At 44.2% G+C, this 13136-nt stretch overlaps 1 long non-coding RNA gene across 1 annotated transcript in view; it reads left to right on the plus strand.

Moving 5' to 3' along the window:
* The window catches only part of LOC130540858 (uncharacterized), a 294582-nt gene extending 291801 nt beyond the window's left edge, over positions 1 to 2781 (plus strand). Inside the window, exon 19 of the long non-coding RNA XR_010110066.1 lies at positions 900 to 2781. This is a non-coding gene — a long non-coding RNA (uncharacterized LOC130540858). The remainder of the gene's footprint in view (positions 1 to 899) is intronic.
* The last annotated feature ends 10355 nt before the right edge of the window (positions 2782 to 13136 follow it).

Below are 13136 nucleotides of genomic sequence, written 5' to 3' on the forward strand. Positions count from 1 at the left end.
AACAGCCTGGCTTGTCTGTGCTAACAAGAAGTCCACTCTCCCCCTAAAATATTCCAGGGAAGGCAGACCTTCTGAGAGAAGTTTCAGGCAGCTGGGCTGTCAGAATGATGAGTTCTGCAGACCAGCAGCTGAATGAAAGAAGAAAAATGTCCCAACAAGCCCCATTTCACTGCCCTTGACCTTGCAGTAGAGCTCTAAGTGCAAAATCTGTCATCTATTAATCTGCTAGAAGTTGACAAAAGGGACTTTGATCAGGGATTGTTTTTTCTCCCCTTCTTAAGTTTCCTGATGACACATAATAGCCCATTTCAGCCGTAGGCCCGGAAGCATGGCCATCATTCTTTTGCTCAATTCAACCCCAGTGGCCTCCTCCCCTCTGTGGCTTTCCCCCATCCCCTGCCCTGATATTAATTGGCCTGTAAGTGGTTACATGTGTTTCTTTTTATGTGTCAGTTGGAACCCGTTATTTGAACTTCGCAGCTATTTGGGAACACAGAAAGGATTCTCTGGGCCTGAGTTGGAAAATGGAACCATCTAGAACATGTCACATTTGCTTCTACCTCCTGTTTTTCTTTTTTCTTCCTCTATGCCTTGAGGTCTTGATATCTCCCACCCTCACTCCTATTCTATCTCCACTCCTCTGAGTTAGGTCTACCCTAACTTTTTAGACCATGGACGTTCACAGCCAGGAGGGACCTTAGGGAGCCTACAAACTTTTCTTCTACAATCTATAGCTTCTTGTTTTAAAGTTAGAGAAACTGAAGCCTAAAAGAGGAAAGCAATTTTTTTTTAATGAAAGTAACATCTGTTTCAGGTCTATTAGGTACAGGTTTCTTACATGTGTTCTCTCATTTTATCCTCAAAATAACTGAGTTAGGAATCACATTGCCATTTTTCAGATGATGAAATGGAGACTCCTGGAGACAAAGCAGAAAGGATGCTTGGGCCGGATTGCCTAGGATTATATTCCATCTCCAGCACTTACCAGCTATGTGATCTTGGGCAAGTGGTTTACCTTCTCTGTGCTTCAAGTTGCTGGTCAGTAATGGGGCTAATAAAAGTGGCTACTTCAAAATGTTATTATGAGGATTAAATTAAATGATTTTTGGGTACCTAGAACAGTGTCTGGTACACAGAAAGCAGTTGTTAAATGTTAGCTGCTGCTGCTCTGAGAGGCAGTGCAGTGCAGCACAGTGGTTTAGCACACCGCTTCTGGAATGAGATGTTCTTGGTTTGAATCTCAGCACACCAGTTACTAGCTATATGAACTTGGGTAAATTACTTATGTTCTCAGTGACTAGTCTCATCTACAAAATAGGAATATTCCTGATGATTGGTTCCTCAGTGAAATGGTTAGCTTCCCACATTATTACCTTGCAGTGAGTTCTGCCAACTGAAAAGCCCTATTCAACCCTATGGAGCTTTTCATCAGATCTTTAGTGACCCATTTTAAAAGTGAGTAGACTTCAAAAAATTACAAGTTACATCATCACAGAGATGAGAAGATATTGCATCTAAGAAAATAAAAATGAATGTAAAAAGAAAGAGTGGGAATCAAATGAGAATAAGACAGAGCTCTTGAAAATTAAAATTAATAGTCCAAAAAAAAACCTTAAAAAATAACACATTTGATAGATGAGGAGAATGCTCAGAAAGTAAAACAAAAAGATAAACAGATTGGAAATAGGAAAGAAAGATAAGAAAATTGGAGGATCCATCAAGGATATCCAGCATCCAAAAAGTTAAACGTCCCAAAAAGAGAAAAATGGAGAAAACTAGGGGAAGAAAATATTCAAGGAAAAATACAAAAATAAAATTCCCACAACTGAAGCCATGAGTTTACTTATTGGAATCTACCACATGCTAAACACAGCAAATGACAAAAAGATCCACATTGAGGCAAATTATTAGGAAATTTCAGAATACCATAGATCAAGAAAAAATATCAAAAGCTTCCAGAAAAGAAAAATGAGAAGCAAATAAAAACAAAAACATATATAAAAGATCAGGGTACAGGATGGCATTGGATTCTTCAACAGTGGCTCAGGAGGCTGACTGAGGCTGTAGAATTCTATACCCAGCCAAACTATTAATTGAGTGTGAGCTTCTCAGCAGCATCACTGAAAACTACAAGCAAAGAAGCAGTATCTTTAAAATTCTGAAGAAAAGTGATTTGTGAAATAGAATTTATGCCCAGCCAAATAGCAACCCACAAGAGCTCTAAAGAATTTTTTAAATGACAGTCCCCCCACATTTTCCTTGCATTCTCCTTGTCTCAGGATGCTGCTGGAGGGACTGTTCTGCTAAAATGAGGCGGTCAACCAAGAAAGAGGAAGACATAGAATCTGCAAAGCAGATGACCTGGTGGAGGAAAAACTGAAGGGATATTAGGATTGTGTGGAGAGATGCTAGGTTTGCAGCAGGGCCCAGGCACAGAGCACCATCTCTTCCTGTCAACAAGGCCCCACTGTACTGTGGCTGGTGCTGTGGATCCCCTGAAAGCAGACTGACTCTCATTCCAGCCCCATCTGTCTTCCCCAGCTACCTCACCCACTGCAGCTCCAAGGCCGGTCTCCTTGCACACCCTCCACAGGGCACATGGAGACTTCTGGAGTCCTCCATGCATCACAGGAATTGAGGAAGACTCTGGCATTCTGTCATCTGCTGTGTTAGTTTGAATGCCCCACCCCAGTTGCCTCATCTTTTAAAAAGGATAATAATTAGCACCAATGTCACAAGGCCAATGTGAGAGTTTATATTTGCAAAGCACTTAGAATGACATCTGTCACATTGTAATGTAATGTCGGTATTTGTTAAAATACATTATGTAATGATGTGAAGGTGAAATAGTAGTAGGGTAGAAATGTGTCACTTTAAACTTTAAAAGCTATGGCAAGTTCATCATCTCCCATTGGTCATGTATACCTAGACACTCCCAAATGCACCTTCCTAAAAGCACTTCAACTTGTGATGCCAGTGCAAGTCTGGCCACATTGATTCCTGCTGAACATAGGTTAGTGATTCCTCCTTTCTCTGTGGAAGAGGTCAGGGTTCTATTCTCAGGCCACTAGGATCTGCTCTGCTGTCCCCTCCAGAGTCACCTTGAACCAACCCTTCCTTCCCACTTGTCCTCCAGCTCTGGAAACTTTCTTCAGCGTCCTTTCATAAACTGTGCTCCCTCTTGCTTCAGGACCTTCACCCAAGCTATTCCTTGTGTCTGGGTGGCTCCTCCTGCCACTATCTTCTCCTTCCTTTAGCCAGCTCCTGCTCACCCCTTGAATCTTGTCTGGGTTATCATTTTTTGCAAAGAAGTCTTCCCCAGACCCAAAAGAGATGATAAATCCCGTGATGCATTCTCATCCATGTTACGTTTAATTCTTACATTCAGCATGACCTGCAGTTGTTTGGGTGATCCATCCATCTATCTATCCATCCATCCATCCATCCAACAAATGCTTATTGAATGTCTATTGTATGCCAGGTACTTTTCTTGGCCTTAACCATATAGCAGTGAACCAAACAGACAGAACCCCCTTGCCCTGGTCTCTAGCAGTTATTTGATGTATTTGTGTTACAAAGCAATCTCAAAACAGATATACCCAATTTGGGGCCCAGCTCTATCACTTCTGTTTCATAAACAATGGAATTTCTTTTCTCGTGTCCACTCTGTGCTGGGCTCCTGCAGTACAGGCACAAAAGAGATAATTACCACACGTTTGTCTTTGAGAAAGTTACTTAATGCCTCTGATCCTAATTTCCTATATGAAAATTTTCTCTGCCTCCTTTGAGGGGCCATGAGGATTAAATTACTGGGCAGTTCTCTCTGTTCATGTAAAAGGGCTGTCGCATATGCAGTTGAACAGCAGAAGCCTCTTAAACAACCCGAGATCAACCATCAAAAACACAAGAGCAAGACTCCTAAGCAGTTCTTTGCTTACCACTATATTCCTAGTGTCTAACAGGTACCTGGAGGAAAGCAGTCTTTAATATATTATTTGTTAAGAAATAAGCCAATGAAATACTGCTACCTTCCCTAGAAAGATGATGGATTGAAGGCACAATCCTACTCCTATGAAACTCATGAAGATCTCCTCGAGCAATGGCAGGAAACAGAGCTGCTGACTAGCAGTTTCGCGGGAGGTTAAAAGAAGAGAAGCCCCACCCAGGCGGAAGGTTGCTGCGGTTTCTTTGGTGAATGATCCGTGCCCCAGCTCTCCCATTTAGACCCTAGTTAATCTGGCTACCCTTGTAACCAGGCCAGCCCTCTAGAATAACAGAGCCTGAAGTGAGGAGGTGGGAGGAACATTCATGAGTGGGTAACCCTGTGACTAATCCAGAGAAACAGTTTCAAGCCTGGTGGTTCACCCCAGCCTTGTTTGTGTCTAATTTCCCCAGGGGCAAATCAGCCCCTTCATTTCACTCTGAGGTTTAGGGTTTCCCCTAGAGCTCTTGGTGAGACTCAGCCAGGATGTTTTGCATAAGTGTGGGAAGTCTTGGAGGTGGAAGTAGGAAATGGGGTGGAGAGTAAAGGTGAGACTGGATGGGGGGCACTGTGTCCACCCCCACTTCTGAAAAGCTTTGGCATAATTCAAATCAATTGCTTCTTCCCAGGCTATTTTGCAGAAGAATTAACACCAAAGGAGACAGAAGAATTGAGCCTTTTAAAACAAGTTGTTTTTTTTTTTTTCCAGGAGAAAGGTGGGGAGAAAAATAAGAGCTAGAAAACACATGGCCCTAAACAGGTGAGAAGTAATAGGCCCTATCTTTTGTATCTGGGCCAGCCATAATTATTGACAAATAGTGCGCATTTCACAAATGTTCATCAGTGAGTTGAAAGAACATGGGCTCTCAAAGCAGATCCACCTGGTTTGGGGCCTGGCTCTATCACTTCTGTTTCATAAACGGTGGCCTTTTTTTCCATGTGTCCACTCTGTGCTGGGCTCCTGCAGTACAGACACGAAGGAGGTAATTACTGCACATTTGTCTTTGAGAAAGTCACTTAAGGCCTCTGATCCTCATTTTTCCTATATGAAAATCTTCTCTGCCTCCCTTAAAGGGCCATGAGGATTACGCTGGACAGTGCTCTGTCCGTGACAAAGGGCTGTGGCATCTGCGTACAGTTAAACAGCAGAAGCCCTCTTGAGCAACCTGCGATGGACCAGCTTGCTAGATTAATGGAGGCTCTCCGCACTACTCAGCCAGCGCTGTGCCCATGCCTGGGATACACGAAACCCTTGAAGCTAGCAGCTCCAACTGAAGCTTCTCTCCAGTTTTCCCGGGCACATATGTTTCCATTGGTTGAGCTGTGTGTGCTTACTGAGGGCTATTTGTATTTCTTCTCAACCTGTACCTGTTACTCTGATTAAATAATGCAATCCATCATTTCATAATGCAATGAAATATGAGTGCAAAAACGTAGAGTTGTTTCTTTGCAAGCTAAAGTGAGTGCTTTGGAGAGAATCAATGCATGCTATAACTGAACAACCTCCTGGTGAATTCAGTGTAAGTGCGATAACTATAAAGGTTAGAGGAAAAAAACAAAATAGAGTCTTTGGCATTCAGTTTTATATTCTCTTTCACTTTAAAGAAACAGAGACTACATATTGTTGGTGCTACCTTGTGGGCGTGATTTATCTGGGGAAGAATTCCAAACAGCCAACCCAGAGAATCCCCCATTTTCTATGACTGTCTTGGGAAAGTGGGTCTGACAAAGCTGAGTCTCATCAGATTCAAGAGGGGGTGTTCGGTGGCTTTAATGCTTCTCCGTAAAGTGGATGGGAGAGTGTCAGGGCTGACTCAAGCCACAAAGGGTTCTGAGAACCTCAGAGCTGGGAAGGGCTTCATGTTCACTGGGCCCAGGCATCCCCTGGGGTGGGCACCTCCACCGCAGTCCCACTGCCAGGTGGCTGCCCAGGCTCCTGACTGATGCCCCAGTGACTCAACACCACTGAGACCAGAGCCTGGTTCGGTTTGAGTCGTATTCTGGTAAGCGTGCCTGACTCACTCTGCTCTCCCTTCTTTGTGCTCCTTGATGTACCCTCCTTTACCCCCAGGTGAAAAAGCTCCATTAACTTTGTCACAGCAGGTCCAGAAAGAAGCTAACACTGTAATATGAATTAACTTAATATATTCTCAAGGTACCTATTTTCCCAGCAGGACAGGGCCTGCTTATCCTTTCAGATAATTCTTCATTCTTTCCTAGGGCCTTCCCATCTCTCCTAGCCCCAAGATCCAGGTCCTTCGTCCAAAAGACCTACCCTAGGCCCCATTTCTGCACATTTCCAGCAAGATTCTGCCTGATCACTGCCTCAAGTTGATAGGACAAAATATTGTACCTGGGATCAAGAAAAATTCTAATTCTAGCACTTTTTTTTTTTTGAGACAGAGTTTTGCTCTTGTTGCCCAGGTTGGAGTGCAATGGCGTGATCTCGGCTCACTGCAACCTCCGCCTCCTGGGTTCAAGTGATTCTCCTGCCTCAGCCTCCCAAGTAGCTGGGATTATAGGCACCTGCCAACATGCCTAGCTAATTTTTGTATTTGCAGTACAGATGGGGTTTCACCATGTTGGTCAGGCTGGTCTCGAACTCCTGACCTCAGGTGATCTGCCTGCCTTGGCCTCCCAAAGTGCTGAGATTACAGGCATGAGCCACTGTGCCTGGTCTAATTCTAGCACTTTCTAACTCTTAGACCTTGGCTTACATAATTAATGTTTCTAAAAGCTGTGATTTTTCTCATTTGCATAATGGAAATTGAAATAGCTCATTGTGATGGTTCTTCATTCAACATGTTTTTAAAGTCCCTACGAGGTGCTCAAGCACTCTGCTGCTGTGATACTGTGGATACATGACTGGGAAAGCCAGAGGCCATCTGATACAGCCACAGGAATGAAGCTTTGCTGGTTGATAGATGGGATAATGCAGGGGTTGGCAAACTTTTTCTGTAAAGCGCCAGATAGTAAATATTTTAGGCTTTATTCTGCCATAGTAGTGCAAAAGCAGCCATAAACAATATATAAACAAATGGGCGTGGCTCTGTGCCAATAAAACTTCACAAAAACAAGCAGCAGGCTTTGGCTTGTAGGAAGTAGTTTGCCTACTGCTGGTCTAAAGGTTAATGTTTGTGGATTGAGGGTCAGTTCCAGATCACTCCAAGAAGGTGGCTTCAGATGATGAACATGTGGACTTAGCCTGGCATGCTGGGAGTTCTTCAGGAGGGCCTCCAAATGCATCATTCTTCTTGCTTATGCAGAGCTGGATGGGTTAGATCTCAAGCTGGCTTAATTAACTTTCCAAGCCTTCTTCCTTAATGGCAAAGTACAAATTCAGTAGCATTCAGTGGCCCCTTATAACAGACACAGTAAGTATGACAAAGATACAACCCAGCCTACACTACTGGGATGACGGGGAAAAGTCACTTCTCTCCAGCAGGGTTTAAGTAGTGGTTTCCCAAACTTGAACACTCATTGAATCACTCAGGATGCTTGTTAAAAATACAGATTCCTGGACCCCTACTTTAGAATGATTATTTCAAGCTATAGAGATGACCTGGGGATTCTGGACCATTAGCCTGTGGCCCAGATGATTTTAAAGGAGGGAAACTCAGAGTTAGGCCCCTTTTAGCTCTGACATACAGTGGTTATCAAAAGAGTAAAGAAGCCTGTCTGCCCTTGCTGGGCTGTGGTGGGACAGAGAATGGTGGTGGTGGGGATCGTTATCTTGTCTGCAAAGACGTGGCAGGATGTGGTTGACCTGAACTTCCTGTGAATCAAGGAACCAGAGAACAGTGGGGAGAGATTCACAGCCCGGCAGTAGGCTCAGCCCACATGCCTAGAGTGTGCTCAGTGGGTACTGGGAAATGAGAGCCTGGCCCCACCTCTTCTCTGTGACCTTGGGCAGGTCACTTCACCTCTCAGAGTGTCAGTTTCCTCATGGATACAAAGGAGATGATGATAGGTCATTTTCAAGGACACCATGAAGAATAAATAAGGTATCATTTATAAAACCTCTGTCTCCTTGATTAGTGGTAGAAAATTCTCTTTCAGTGGAATAAGTGTCCACCTCAAAACATCCAAGGGCCAAGAGTTAGGAGACCTCCTTCATGGGCGGGGTTTTACCAATGACTCAGTGCTCCATCTTGGAGTAAGTGAGATCATGTTGCTGGGCCTCACTTCACTTGACTGTAGAATGCGACGTTATGCACCTGCGGTTCCCTGTTTCCTTTTCAAGGATTCTCTTGAAGGTTGGATGAGACTATGGAATGAGAAGTGTCCTGGTGCTGTCAAGGGATATGGCAAAAAAAATGTGCAAGACCATTCTTGTCAGGTGCGGGGAGAGATGTTGCTGACTTTAATAATGTACTTCTTTCCATTTGTTATTTTTACAACAAAGGAAGAAATAAAACAGGACCTGTGAAAGATTCCTTGTCATATATAGCTTTCTCCTATTGAGTTATTTTCATCTGAGTTTATCAATCAATTGAGAAACAGTCACTGGATATCAACGGTGTACCCAGCCCTGTGCTATGTGTAAAATAAGGAGGTTCAGAGGTATGCCGCTAGGTCCCTAACCATGAGAGACCCACAGTCCAGCTTAGGAGATAACAAATATGTGTTATCCAGGTATGTTAACACATGGGAAGTGAAATAGCAATGCAGTGATGATGCTGATGATGCTGACAGTAATGATGGAAAGGATGAAGATGATGTTAATTATTCTTCATATACACCACAATGGTACAGTTTACAAAGCACGTTTAGGACGATTATCTTATCTGATATTCAAGGCTAGAAAAACCCTGATTTTACTGATGAACAAACTGAGGGTAATAACTTCTCAGAGATCAGATAGGAAGAAAGTAGCTTAGTTGGACTCCAGCTTCTTTCTTTTGGCCCCAAGAGTGCCATTATCCTCAAGACATCATAACTTTCTTCCTTTAAATTGCAACAGAACATTGCAAAATGCACATTATCATCAGATAGTAACATGAGTAAATTACCACATGGGAAGTGAATGTTACAAGATCTCAAAGAGCAGGCAGGTCAGGAGACTGTTGACTGCAGTGAACAGAAGAGGCTCAGTGGAGAAAGCTGTAACTGAGTTTAGCCTTGGAAGGCTGCATGGTATTTTTGAGAGGTGGAGATGGGGAGAGGGGTGACATTCTTGGCAAGTGGAAATGTATAGGTAAGAAAGGAAGTGAGAAAGTTCAGGGTGTGGCAGGAAATAGCCAGACCCCAGTCTGACCACAGTGGGTTCCATATAGTGGATCTGCTGGGGAAGAGTTGGGGATGTTCTCTTCCAAAGGGCTGGAGTGGTACTCTTTACTTTAGCATAGGTGGGATATGGCCACCATTTTCTCTTTGATATCCTTATCCCCCTCAATCCCGAGTCCATCCATAATCAAATGAAGCAGTAATCAAATCAAATAACAGTCTGTAGTCTTAGCCCAAAGACAGAGTCTGCCACTTCCGACTTTTTTCTTTAAAAAAAAAAAAATGTCAGAATGCTGCTGAAACAGGAACAGCATTGAGGCAACAACAGCTCTGACTCACAAACAGCACATCAAAGCAGCAACGATAAGAAACTGGCAGTAATTGTGCGTGTGAGCAGTGTTTTCCTGATGCTCTTTGAGGCTTGGGGGCCCCTCTGGGCAGCCTGATTGTGGAAAGAAGCATGTGGTTTTCAAAAATTGGGTGACTCACCACACAGGCAGTGTTCAGAAACAAAAACAAAGTCCTGTCTGCTTTGGTTCTCAGAGCCCAGGGCTTTGGGTCACTGCACATTTCAGGACATCAGTGAGCTGAGATTCATCTATTCATTCATCCAACCATCCATACATTTGACCATCCATTTATGCATCCATCCATCCATCCATCCATCCATCCATCCATCCATCCATCTGTCCGTCCACCCACCCATCCAGGCATGCATGCATGCATCCATCCATCCGTCCATTCATCCATTCATCCTTCTATCTATGTATGCATCTTTCCATTCATCCATGCATCTATCCACCCATCCGTCCAACCATTCATCTATTTGTTCCACAGATACTATGAGCACATACTTGGTATAGGCCCTGTGCTAGGCACAGAAGATGTAGTGGTGACCAAGATAGACTCTGAACTCAGTCCCTACCTTCATGGGTCTTAGAGTCTATTGACGGAGAGAAGTATTGACCAAATAATTACATTGGCAATTAAATCACTACTGTGAAAAGCGCTGTGAAGGGAAATACTGAGGTGTGTAATAGGAGAAAGTGACCTAGTCTGGGAAGATGGTCAATGAAAGCAGGAACTTATGCTAAAAGGTAGATAAGATTGATAACTCTACAATCAGCCTTTCAGCACCACCTCCTCCACCATTAGGGATAATAAAGAGGTAAAATTCAACATTTTTCGATCTCTCTGTCTTCATACAAACACCATGAGGAGTTAATGACACAATCATGCTTTTTTTGAGTCTCAGAGACCTGGGTTCAAATCCCATATTCTGAACTTACTATTGCTGTGACTTTGAATAAATTACTTAACCTTTCTGATTCTCAGTGTCTTCCACCATAAAGTGAGGATAATTATAATGGCCTTCAAAAGATAGTTTAGAATATAGGTTGAAATAATTTCTGTCAACTTCCTAGCCTATAGTAGATCCTTAATAACTGTGGCCAGGCTCTTCATCTGCTGTCACTGGTATGCAATTGTATGCATATCTCATGTGAGTTTGTTCTCCAGGGATGATCAGAGCACCATGCCTATTGTCTGAAGTGGCCGGCTGAGTTCTAGAACATAGCCATCCTTAATGCGAGTCTGAATTAGATGATCTCTAAAGTTCCTTACTATCCCAGCTTCTAGAATCCCAAAAATTCTTCATGAAAAAAAGCAAAACCATAGGCCAGGAGTAAGATGCCGTGGAATCTCTTTTGCCCCTCTGAGCCTCAGTTTCCCTGTATCTCCAATGGTAGAGTTGGAACTAAGAGTATTTGTGGTCTGACAGTCTGGGATTTTGTGATCTGCAGGAGGCAAGAGGTCCTTGGCAGAGCTGGTGCCTGATCAAATCACGACATCCATAGAGTTTTACTTCTGCCCCTGTCCTTCCCCTGCTCTTTCTGCCAGCTGGCTCCAGGTGCCAGGGCTCTCACCTGCCCAGGTTCCTTCAGACAGAGCATGAAACAGCATCAACCAACAGCTTAGTTTATTCACACTGTGATCCATGAACCTTAATATGTTTTCCCCCTTCAGAAAAATATACCTTTGGAAAGATGAACCTGGAGAGGATAATGCTTAACTCTCCTAGGTCTATCAATAATGGAGGAACTCCAGGCCTTGTAGGAGAAATGTACGGCTTCATCTCATTTCACACTCAAGGGGGAGCTCTTTATTCTGTGTGTGGTCAGGATGTCCATGCTGGGGATGGGAGCAGATCGGGAGGGAGGGGCTTGAGGTTGGAGCGGACAGGTGTTGAAGGATATCCTTCCTTGTGAAGCTCTTTTGGATGAGAGAGAGAGCAGTGCTGGTTGAGGTTCATGTCTCTCTGTTTCATGGTCTGGCTCCCAGGGACCAGCCAGTGTGGACCAGGACCCGGGGCATCTTGTCCTACATTTCCTCTCAGCCTGAGCCCTCCACAAGAGTTCTCTGGACAAGCCTTGCTTATGAGTGCCCCTGAGAGCTTCCTTTGGTGTGGCCAATGTCCCTTCTACAACCTTATTAGAGCGATGCATGGAGCAGAGTTAAATAAACAGAAACCTCTTAAGCATTTGACTACAGACTCAACTTCCCTTGTCAAATAGCCTGGGCTTTATCATTTTGGTTATTTTGGGAGTGAGGTGGGGTGGGTAGTCTTTCTTGTTTTTAGGAAATGGTATATAGAAGGCATATACAGAAGTGGTATGCAAATTCCACATCCCCTGCCCATGCAGAGGTTAGAAATTGAGCCCATCACTACTAATATTAATTTCCTATAGCCCCAGGCTTATGAGAGATTTTTTTAGGAAAATGAGAAGAGAAGCCATGGACCACAATCCCGAGGAGATACATCAGGGAGTTGGAAGAACACATCAGTTGTCCCTAAGTTTGATGGGGCCCAGCCGGGCTGTCCATTCTGCTGAAGTGGCATGGCTTTTCCTGATTTCTCTCACCTGATAATTAGTTGTGACTGGTTAAGCAGCTGGTTAGGACAACTTCAGCCTTTAGCTCTTTGAGATATCCAAGGATAATATTATTTCTAATGTTCTCCTTCTTCCTACTGGCATTAGGTGATAGTGAGGTAACTTGGTTATCTGTTGCTAGTTAGGAATCAGAGCAAGAATTTAGGAAGGAAGTATATGTGCCTTCAAAGCAGCATCAGCATCTTTTGTAGATCTTCCCAACTTGAAATCTAATAAGCTCCAAATCTCGAACTGTTTCCCATTTATAATTTTTTTTTCTCAATAGCTGGCTTTGGAGGCTGGAGTCAGGCTGGGGTTAGCTACGGAGCAGTTGGAGAGAGAAGGCCCTGAAGCAAACTAGAGGGAAAAACATGCCAGGTGGTCAGTACCAGAGTGAGGAGGGAGAGCTGCCAAGACCTGGGAGATGGCTCCAGCAGGCAGTGAGCTGAGGCAGAGCTGGAGGCAGATTGGGCACAGCCCAGAGTGGCTGAGGGGGCACCAGTACCAGGGAAGGGGATTTTTGGGCTCCGGACTCTGCCCAGCCCTCCTGCCCATATTCTTCCCTGGTGCCCCTGGGGCTTCTCCCACTTTCATTCCATTGCTGCTTGTAAGAAGACAGATGTTGATGATCTTCATGTCTCTGGGGCTGTCAGTTCCCCTGGCCTAAGCCAGCTGTTCCATTGCAGAGCCGAGGCCCCAAAGGGTCTTTTACCCGCCATTCTCGCTGATTTGTGTAAAGTGTCCTTCTTATTAATTTTTAAAACTGTTGTAAAAGTTTTGAGGCCTGGCATGGTGACTCATGCCTGTAATCCCAGCACTTTGCAAGGCCAAGGTGGGAAGATCGCTTGAAGCCAGGAGTTCGAGACGAGCTCCACCATGAGTCAGAAACCAGCCTGGCCAGGAGTCAGAGACATAGAGAGACCCCCGTCTCTACAAAAAATGTAAGAACTTAACCAGGCGTGGTGGTGCACACCTGTAGTCCCAGCTACTTGGGAGGC

This window comes from Pan paniscus, chromosome 16, assembly GCF_029289425.2.
Source record: "Pan paniscus chromosome 16, NHGRI_mPanPan1-v2.0_pri, whole genome shotgun sequence".
Lineage (NCBI taxonomy): Eukaryota > Metazoa > Chordata > Mammalia > Primates > Hominidae > Pan > Pan paniscus.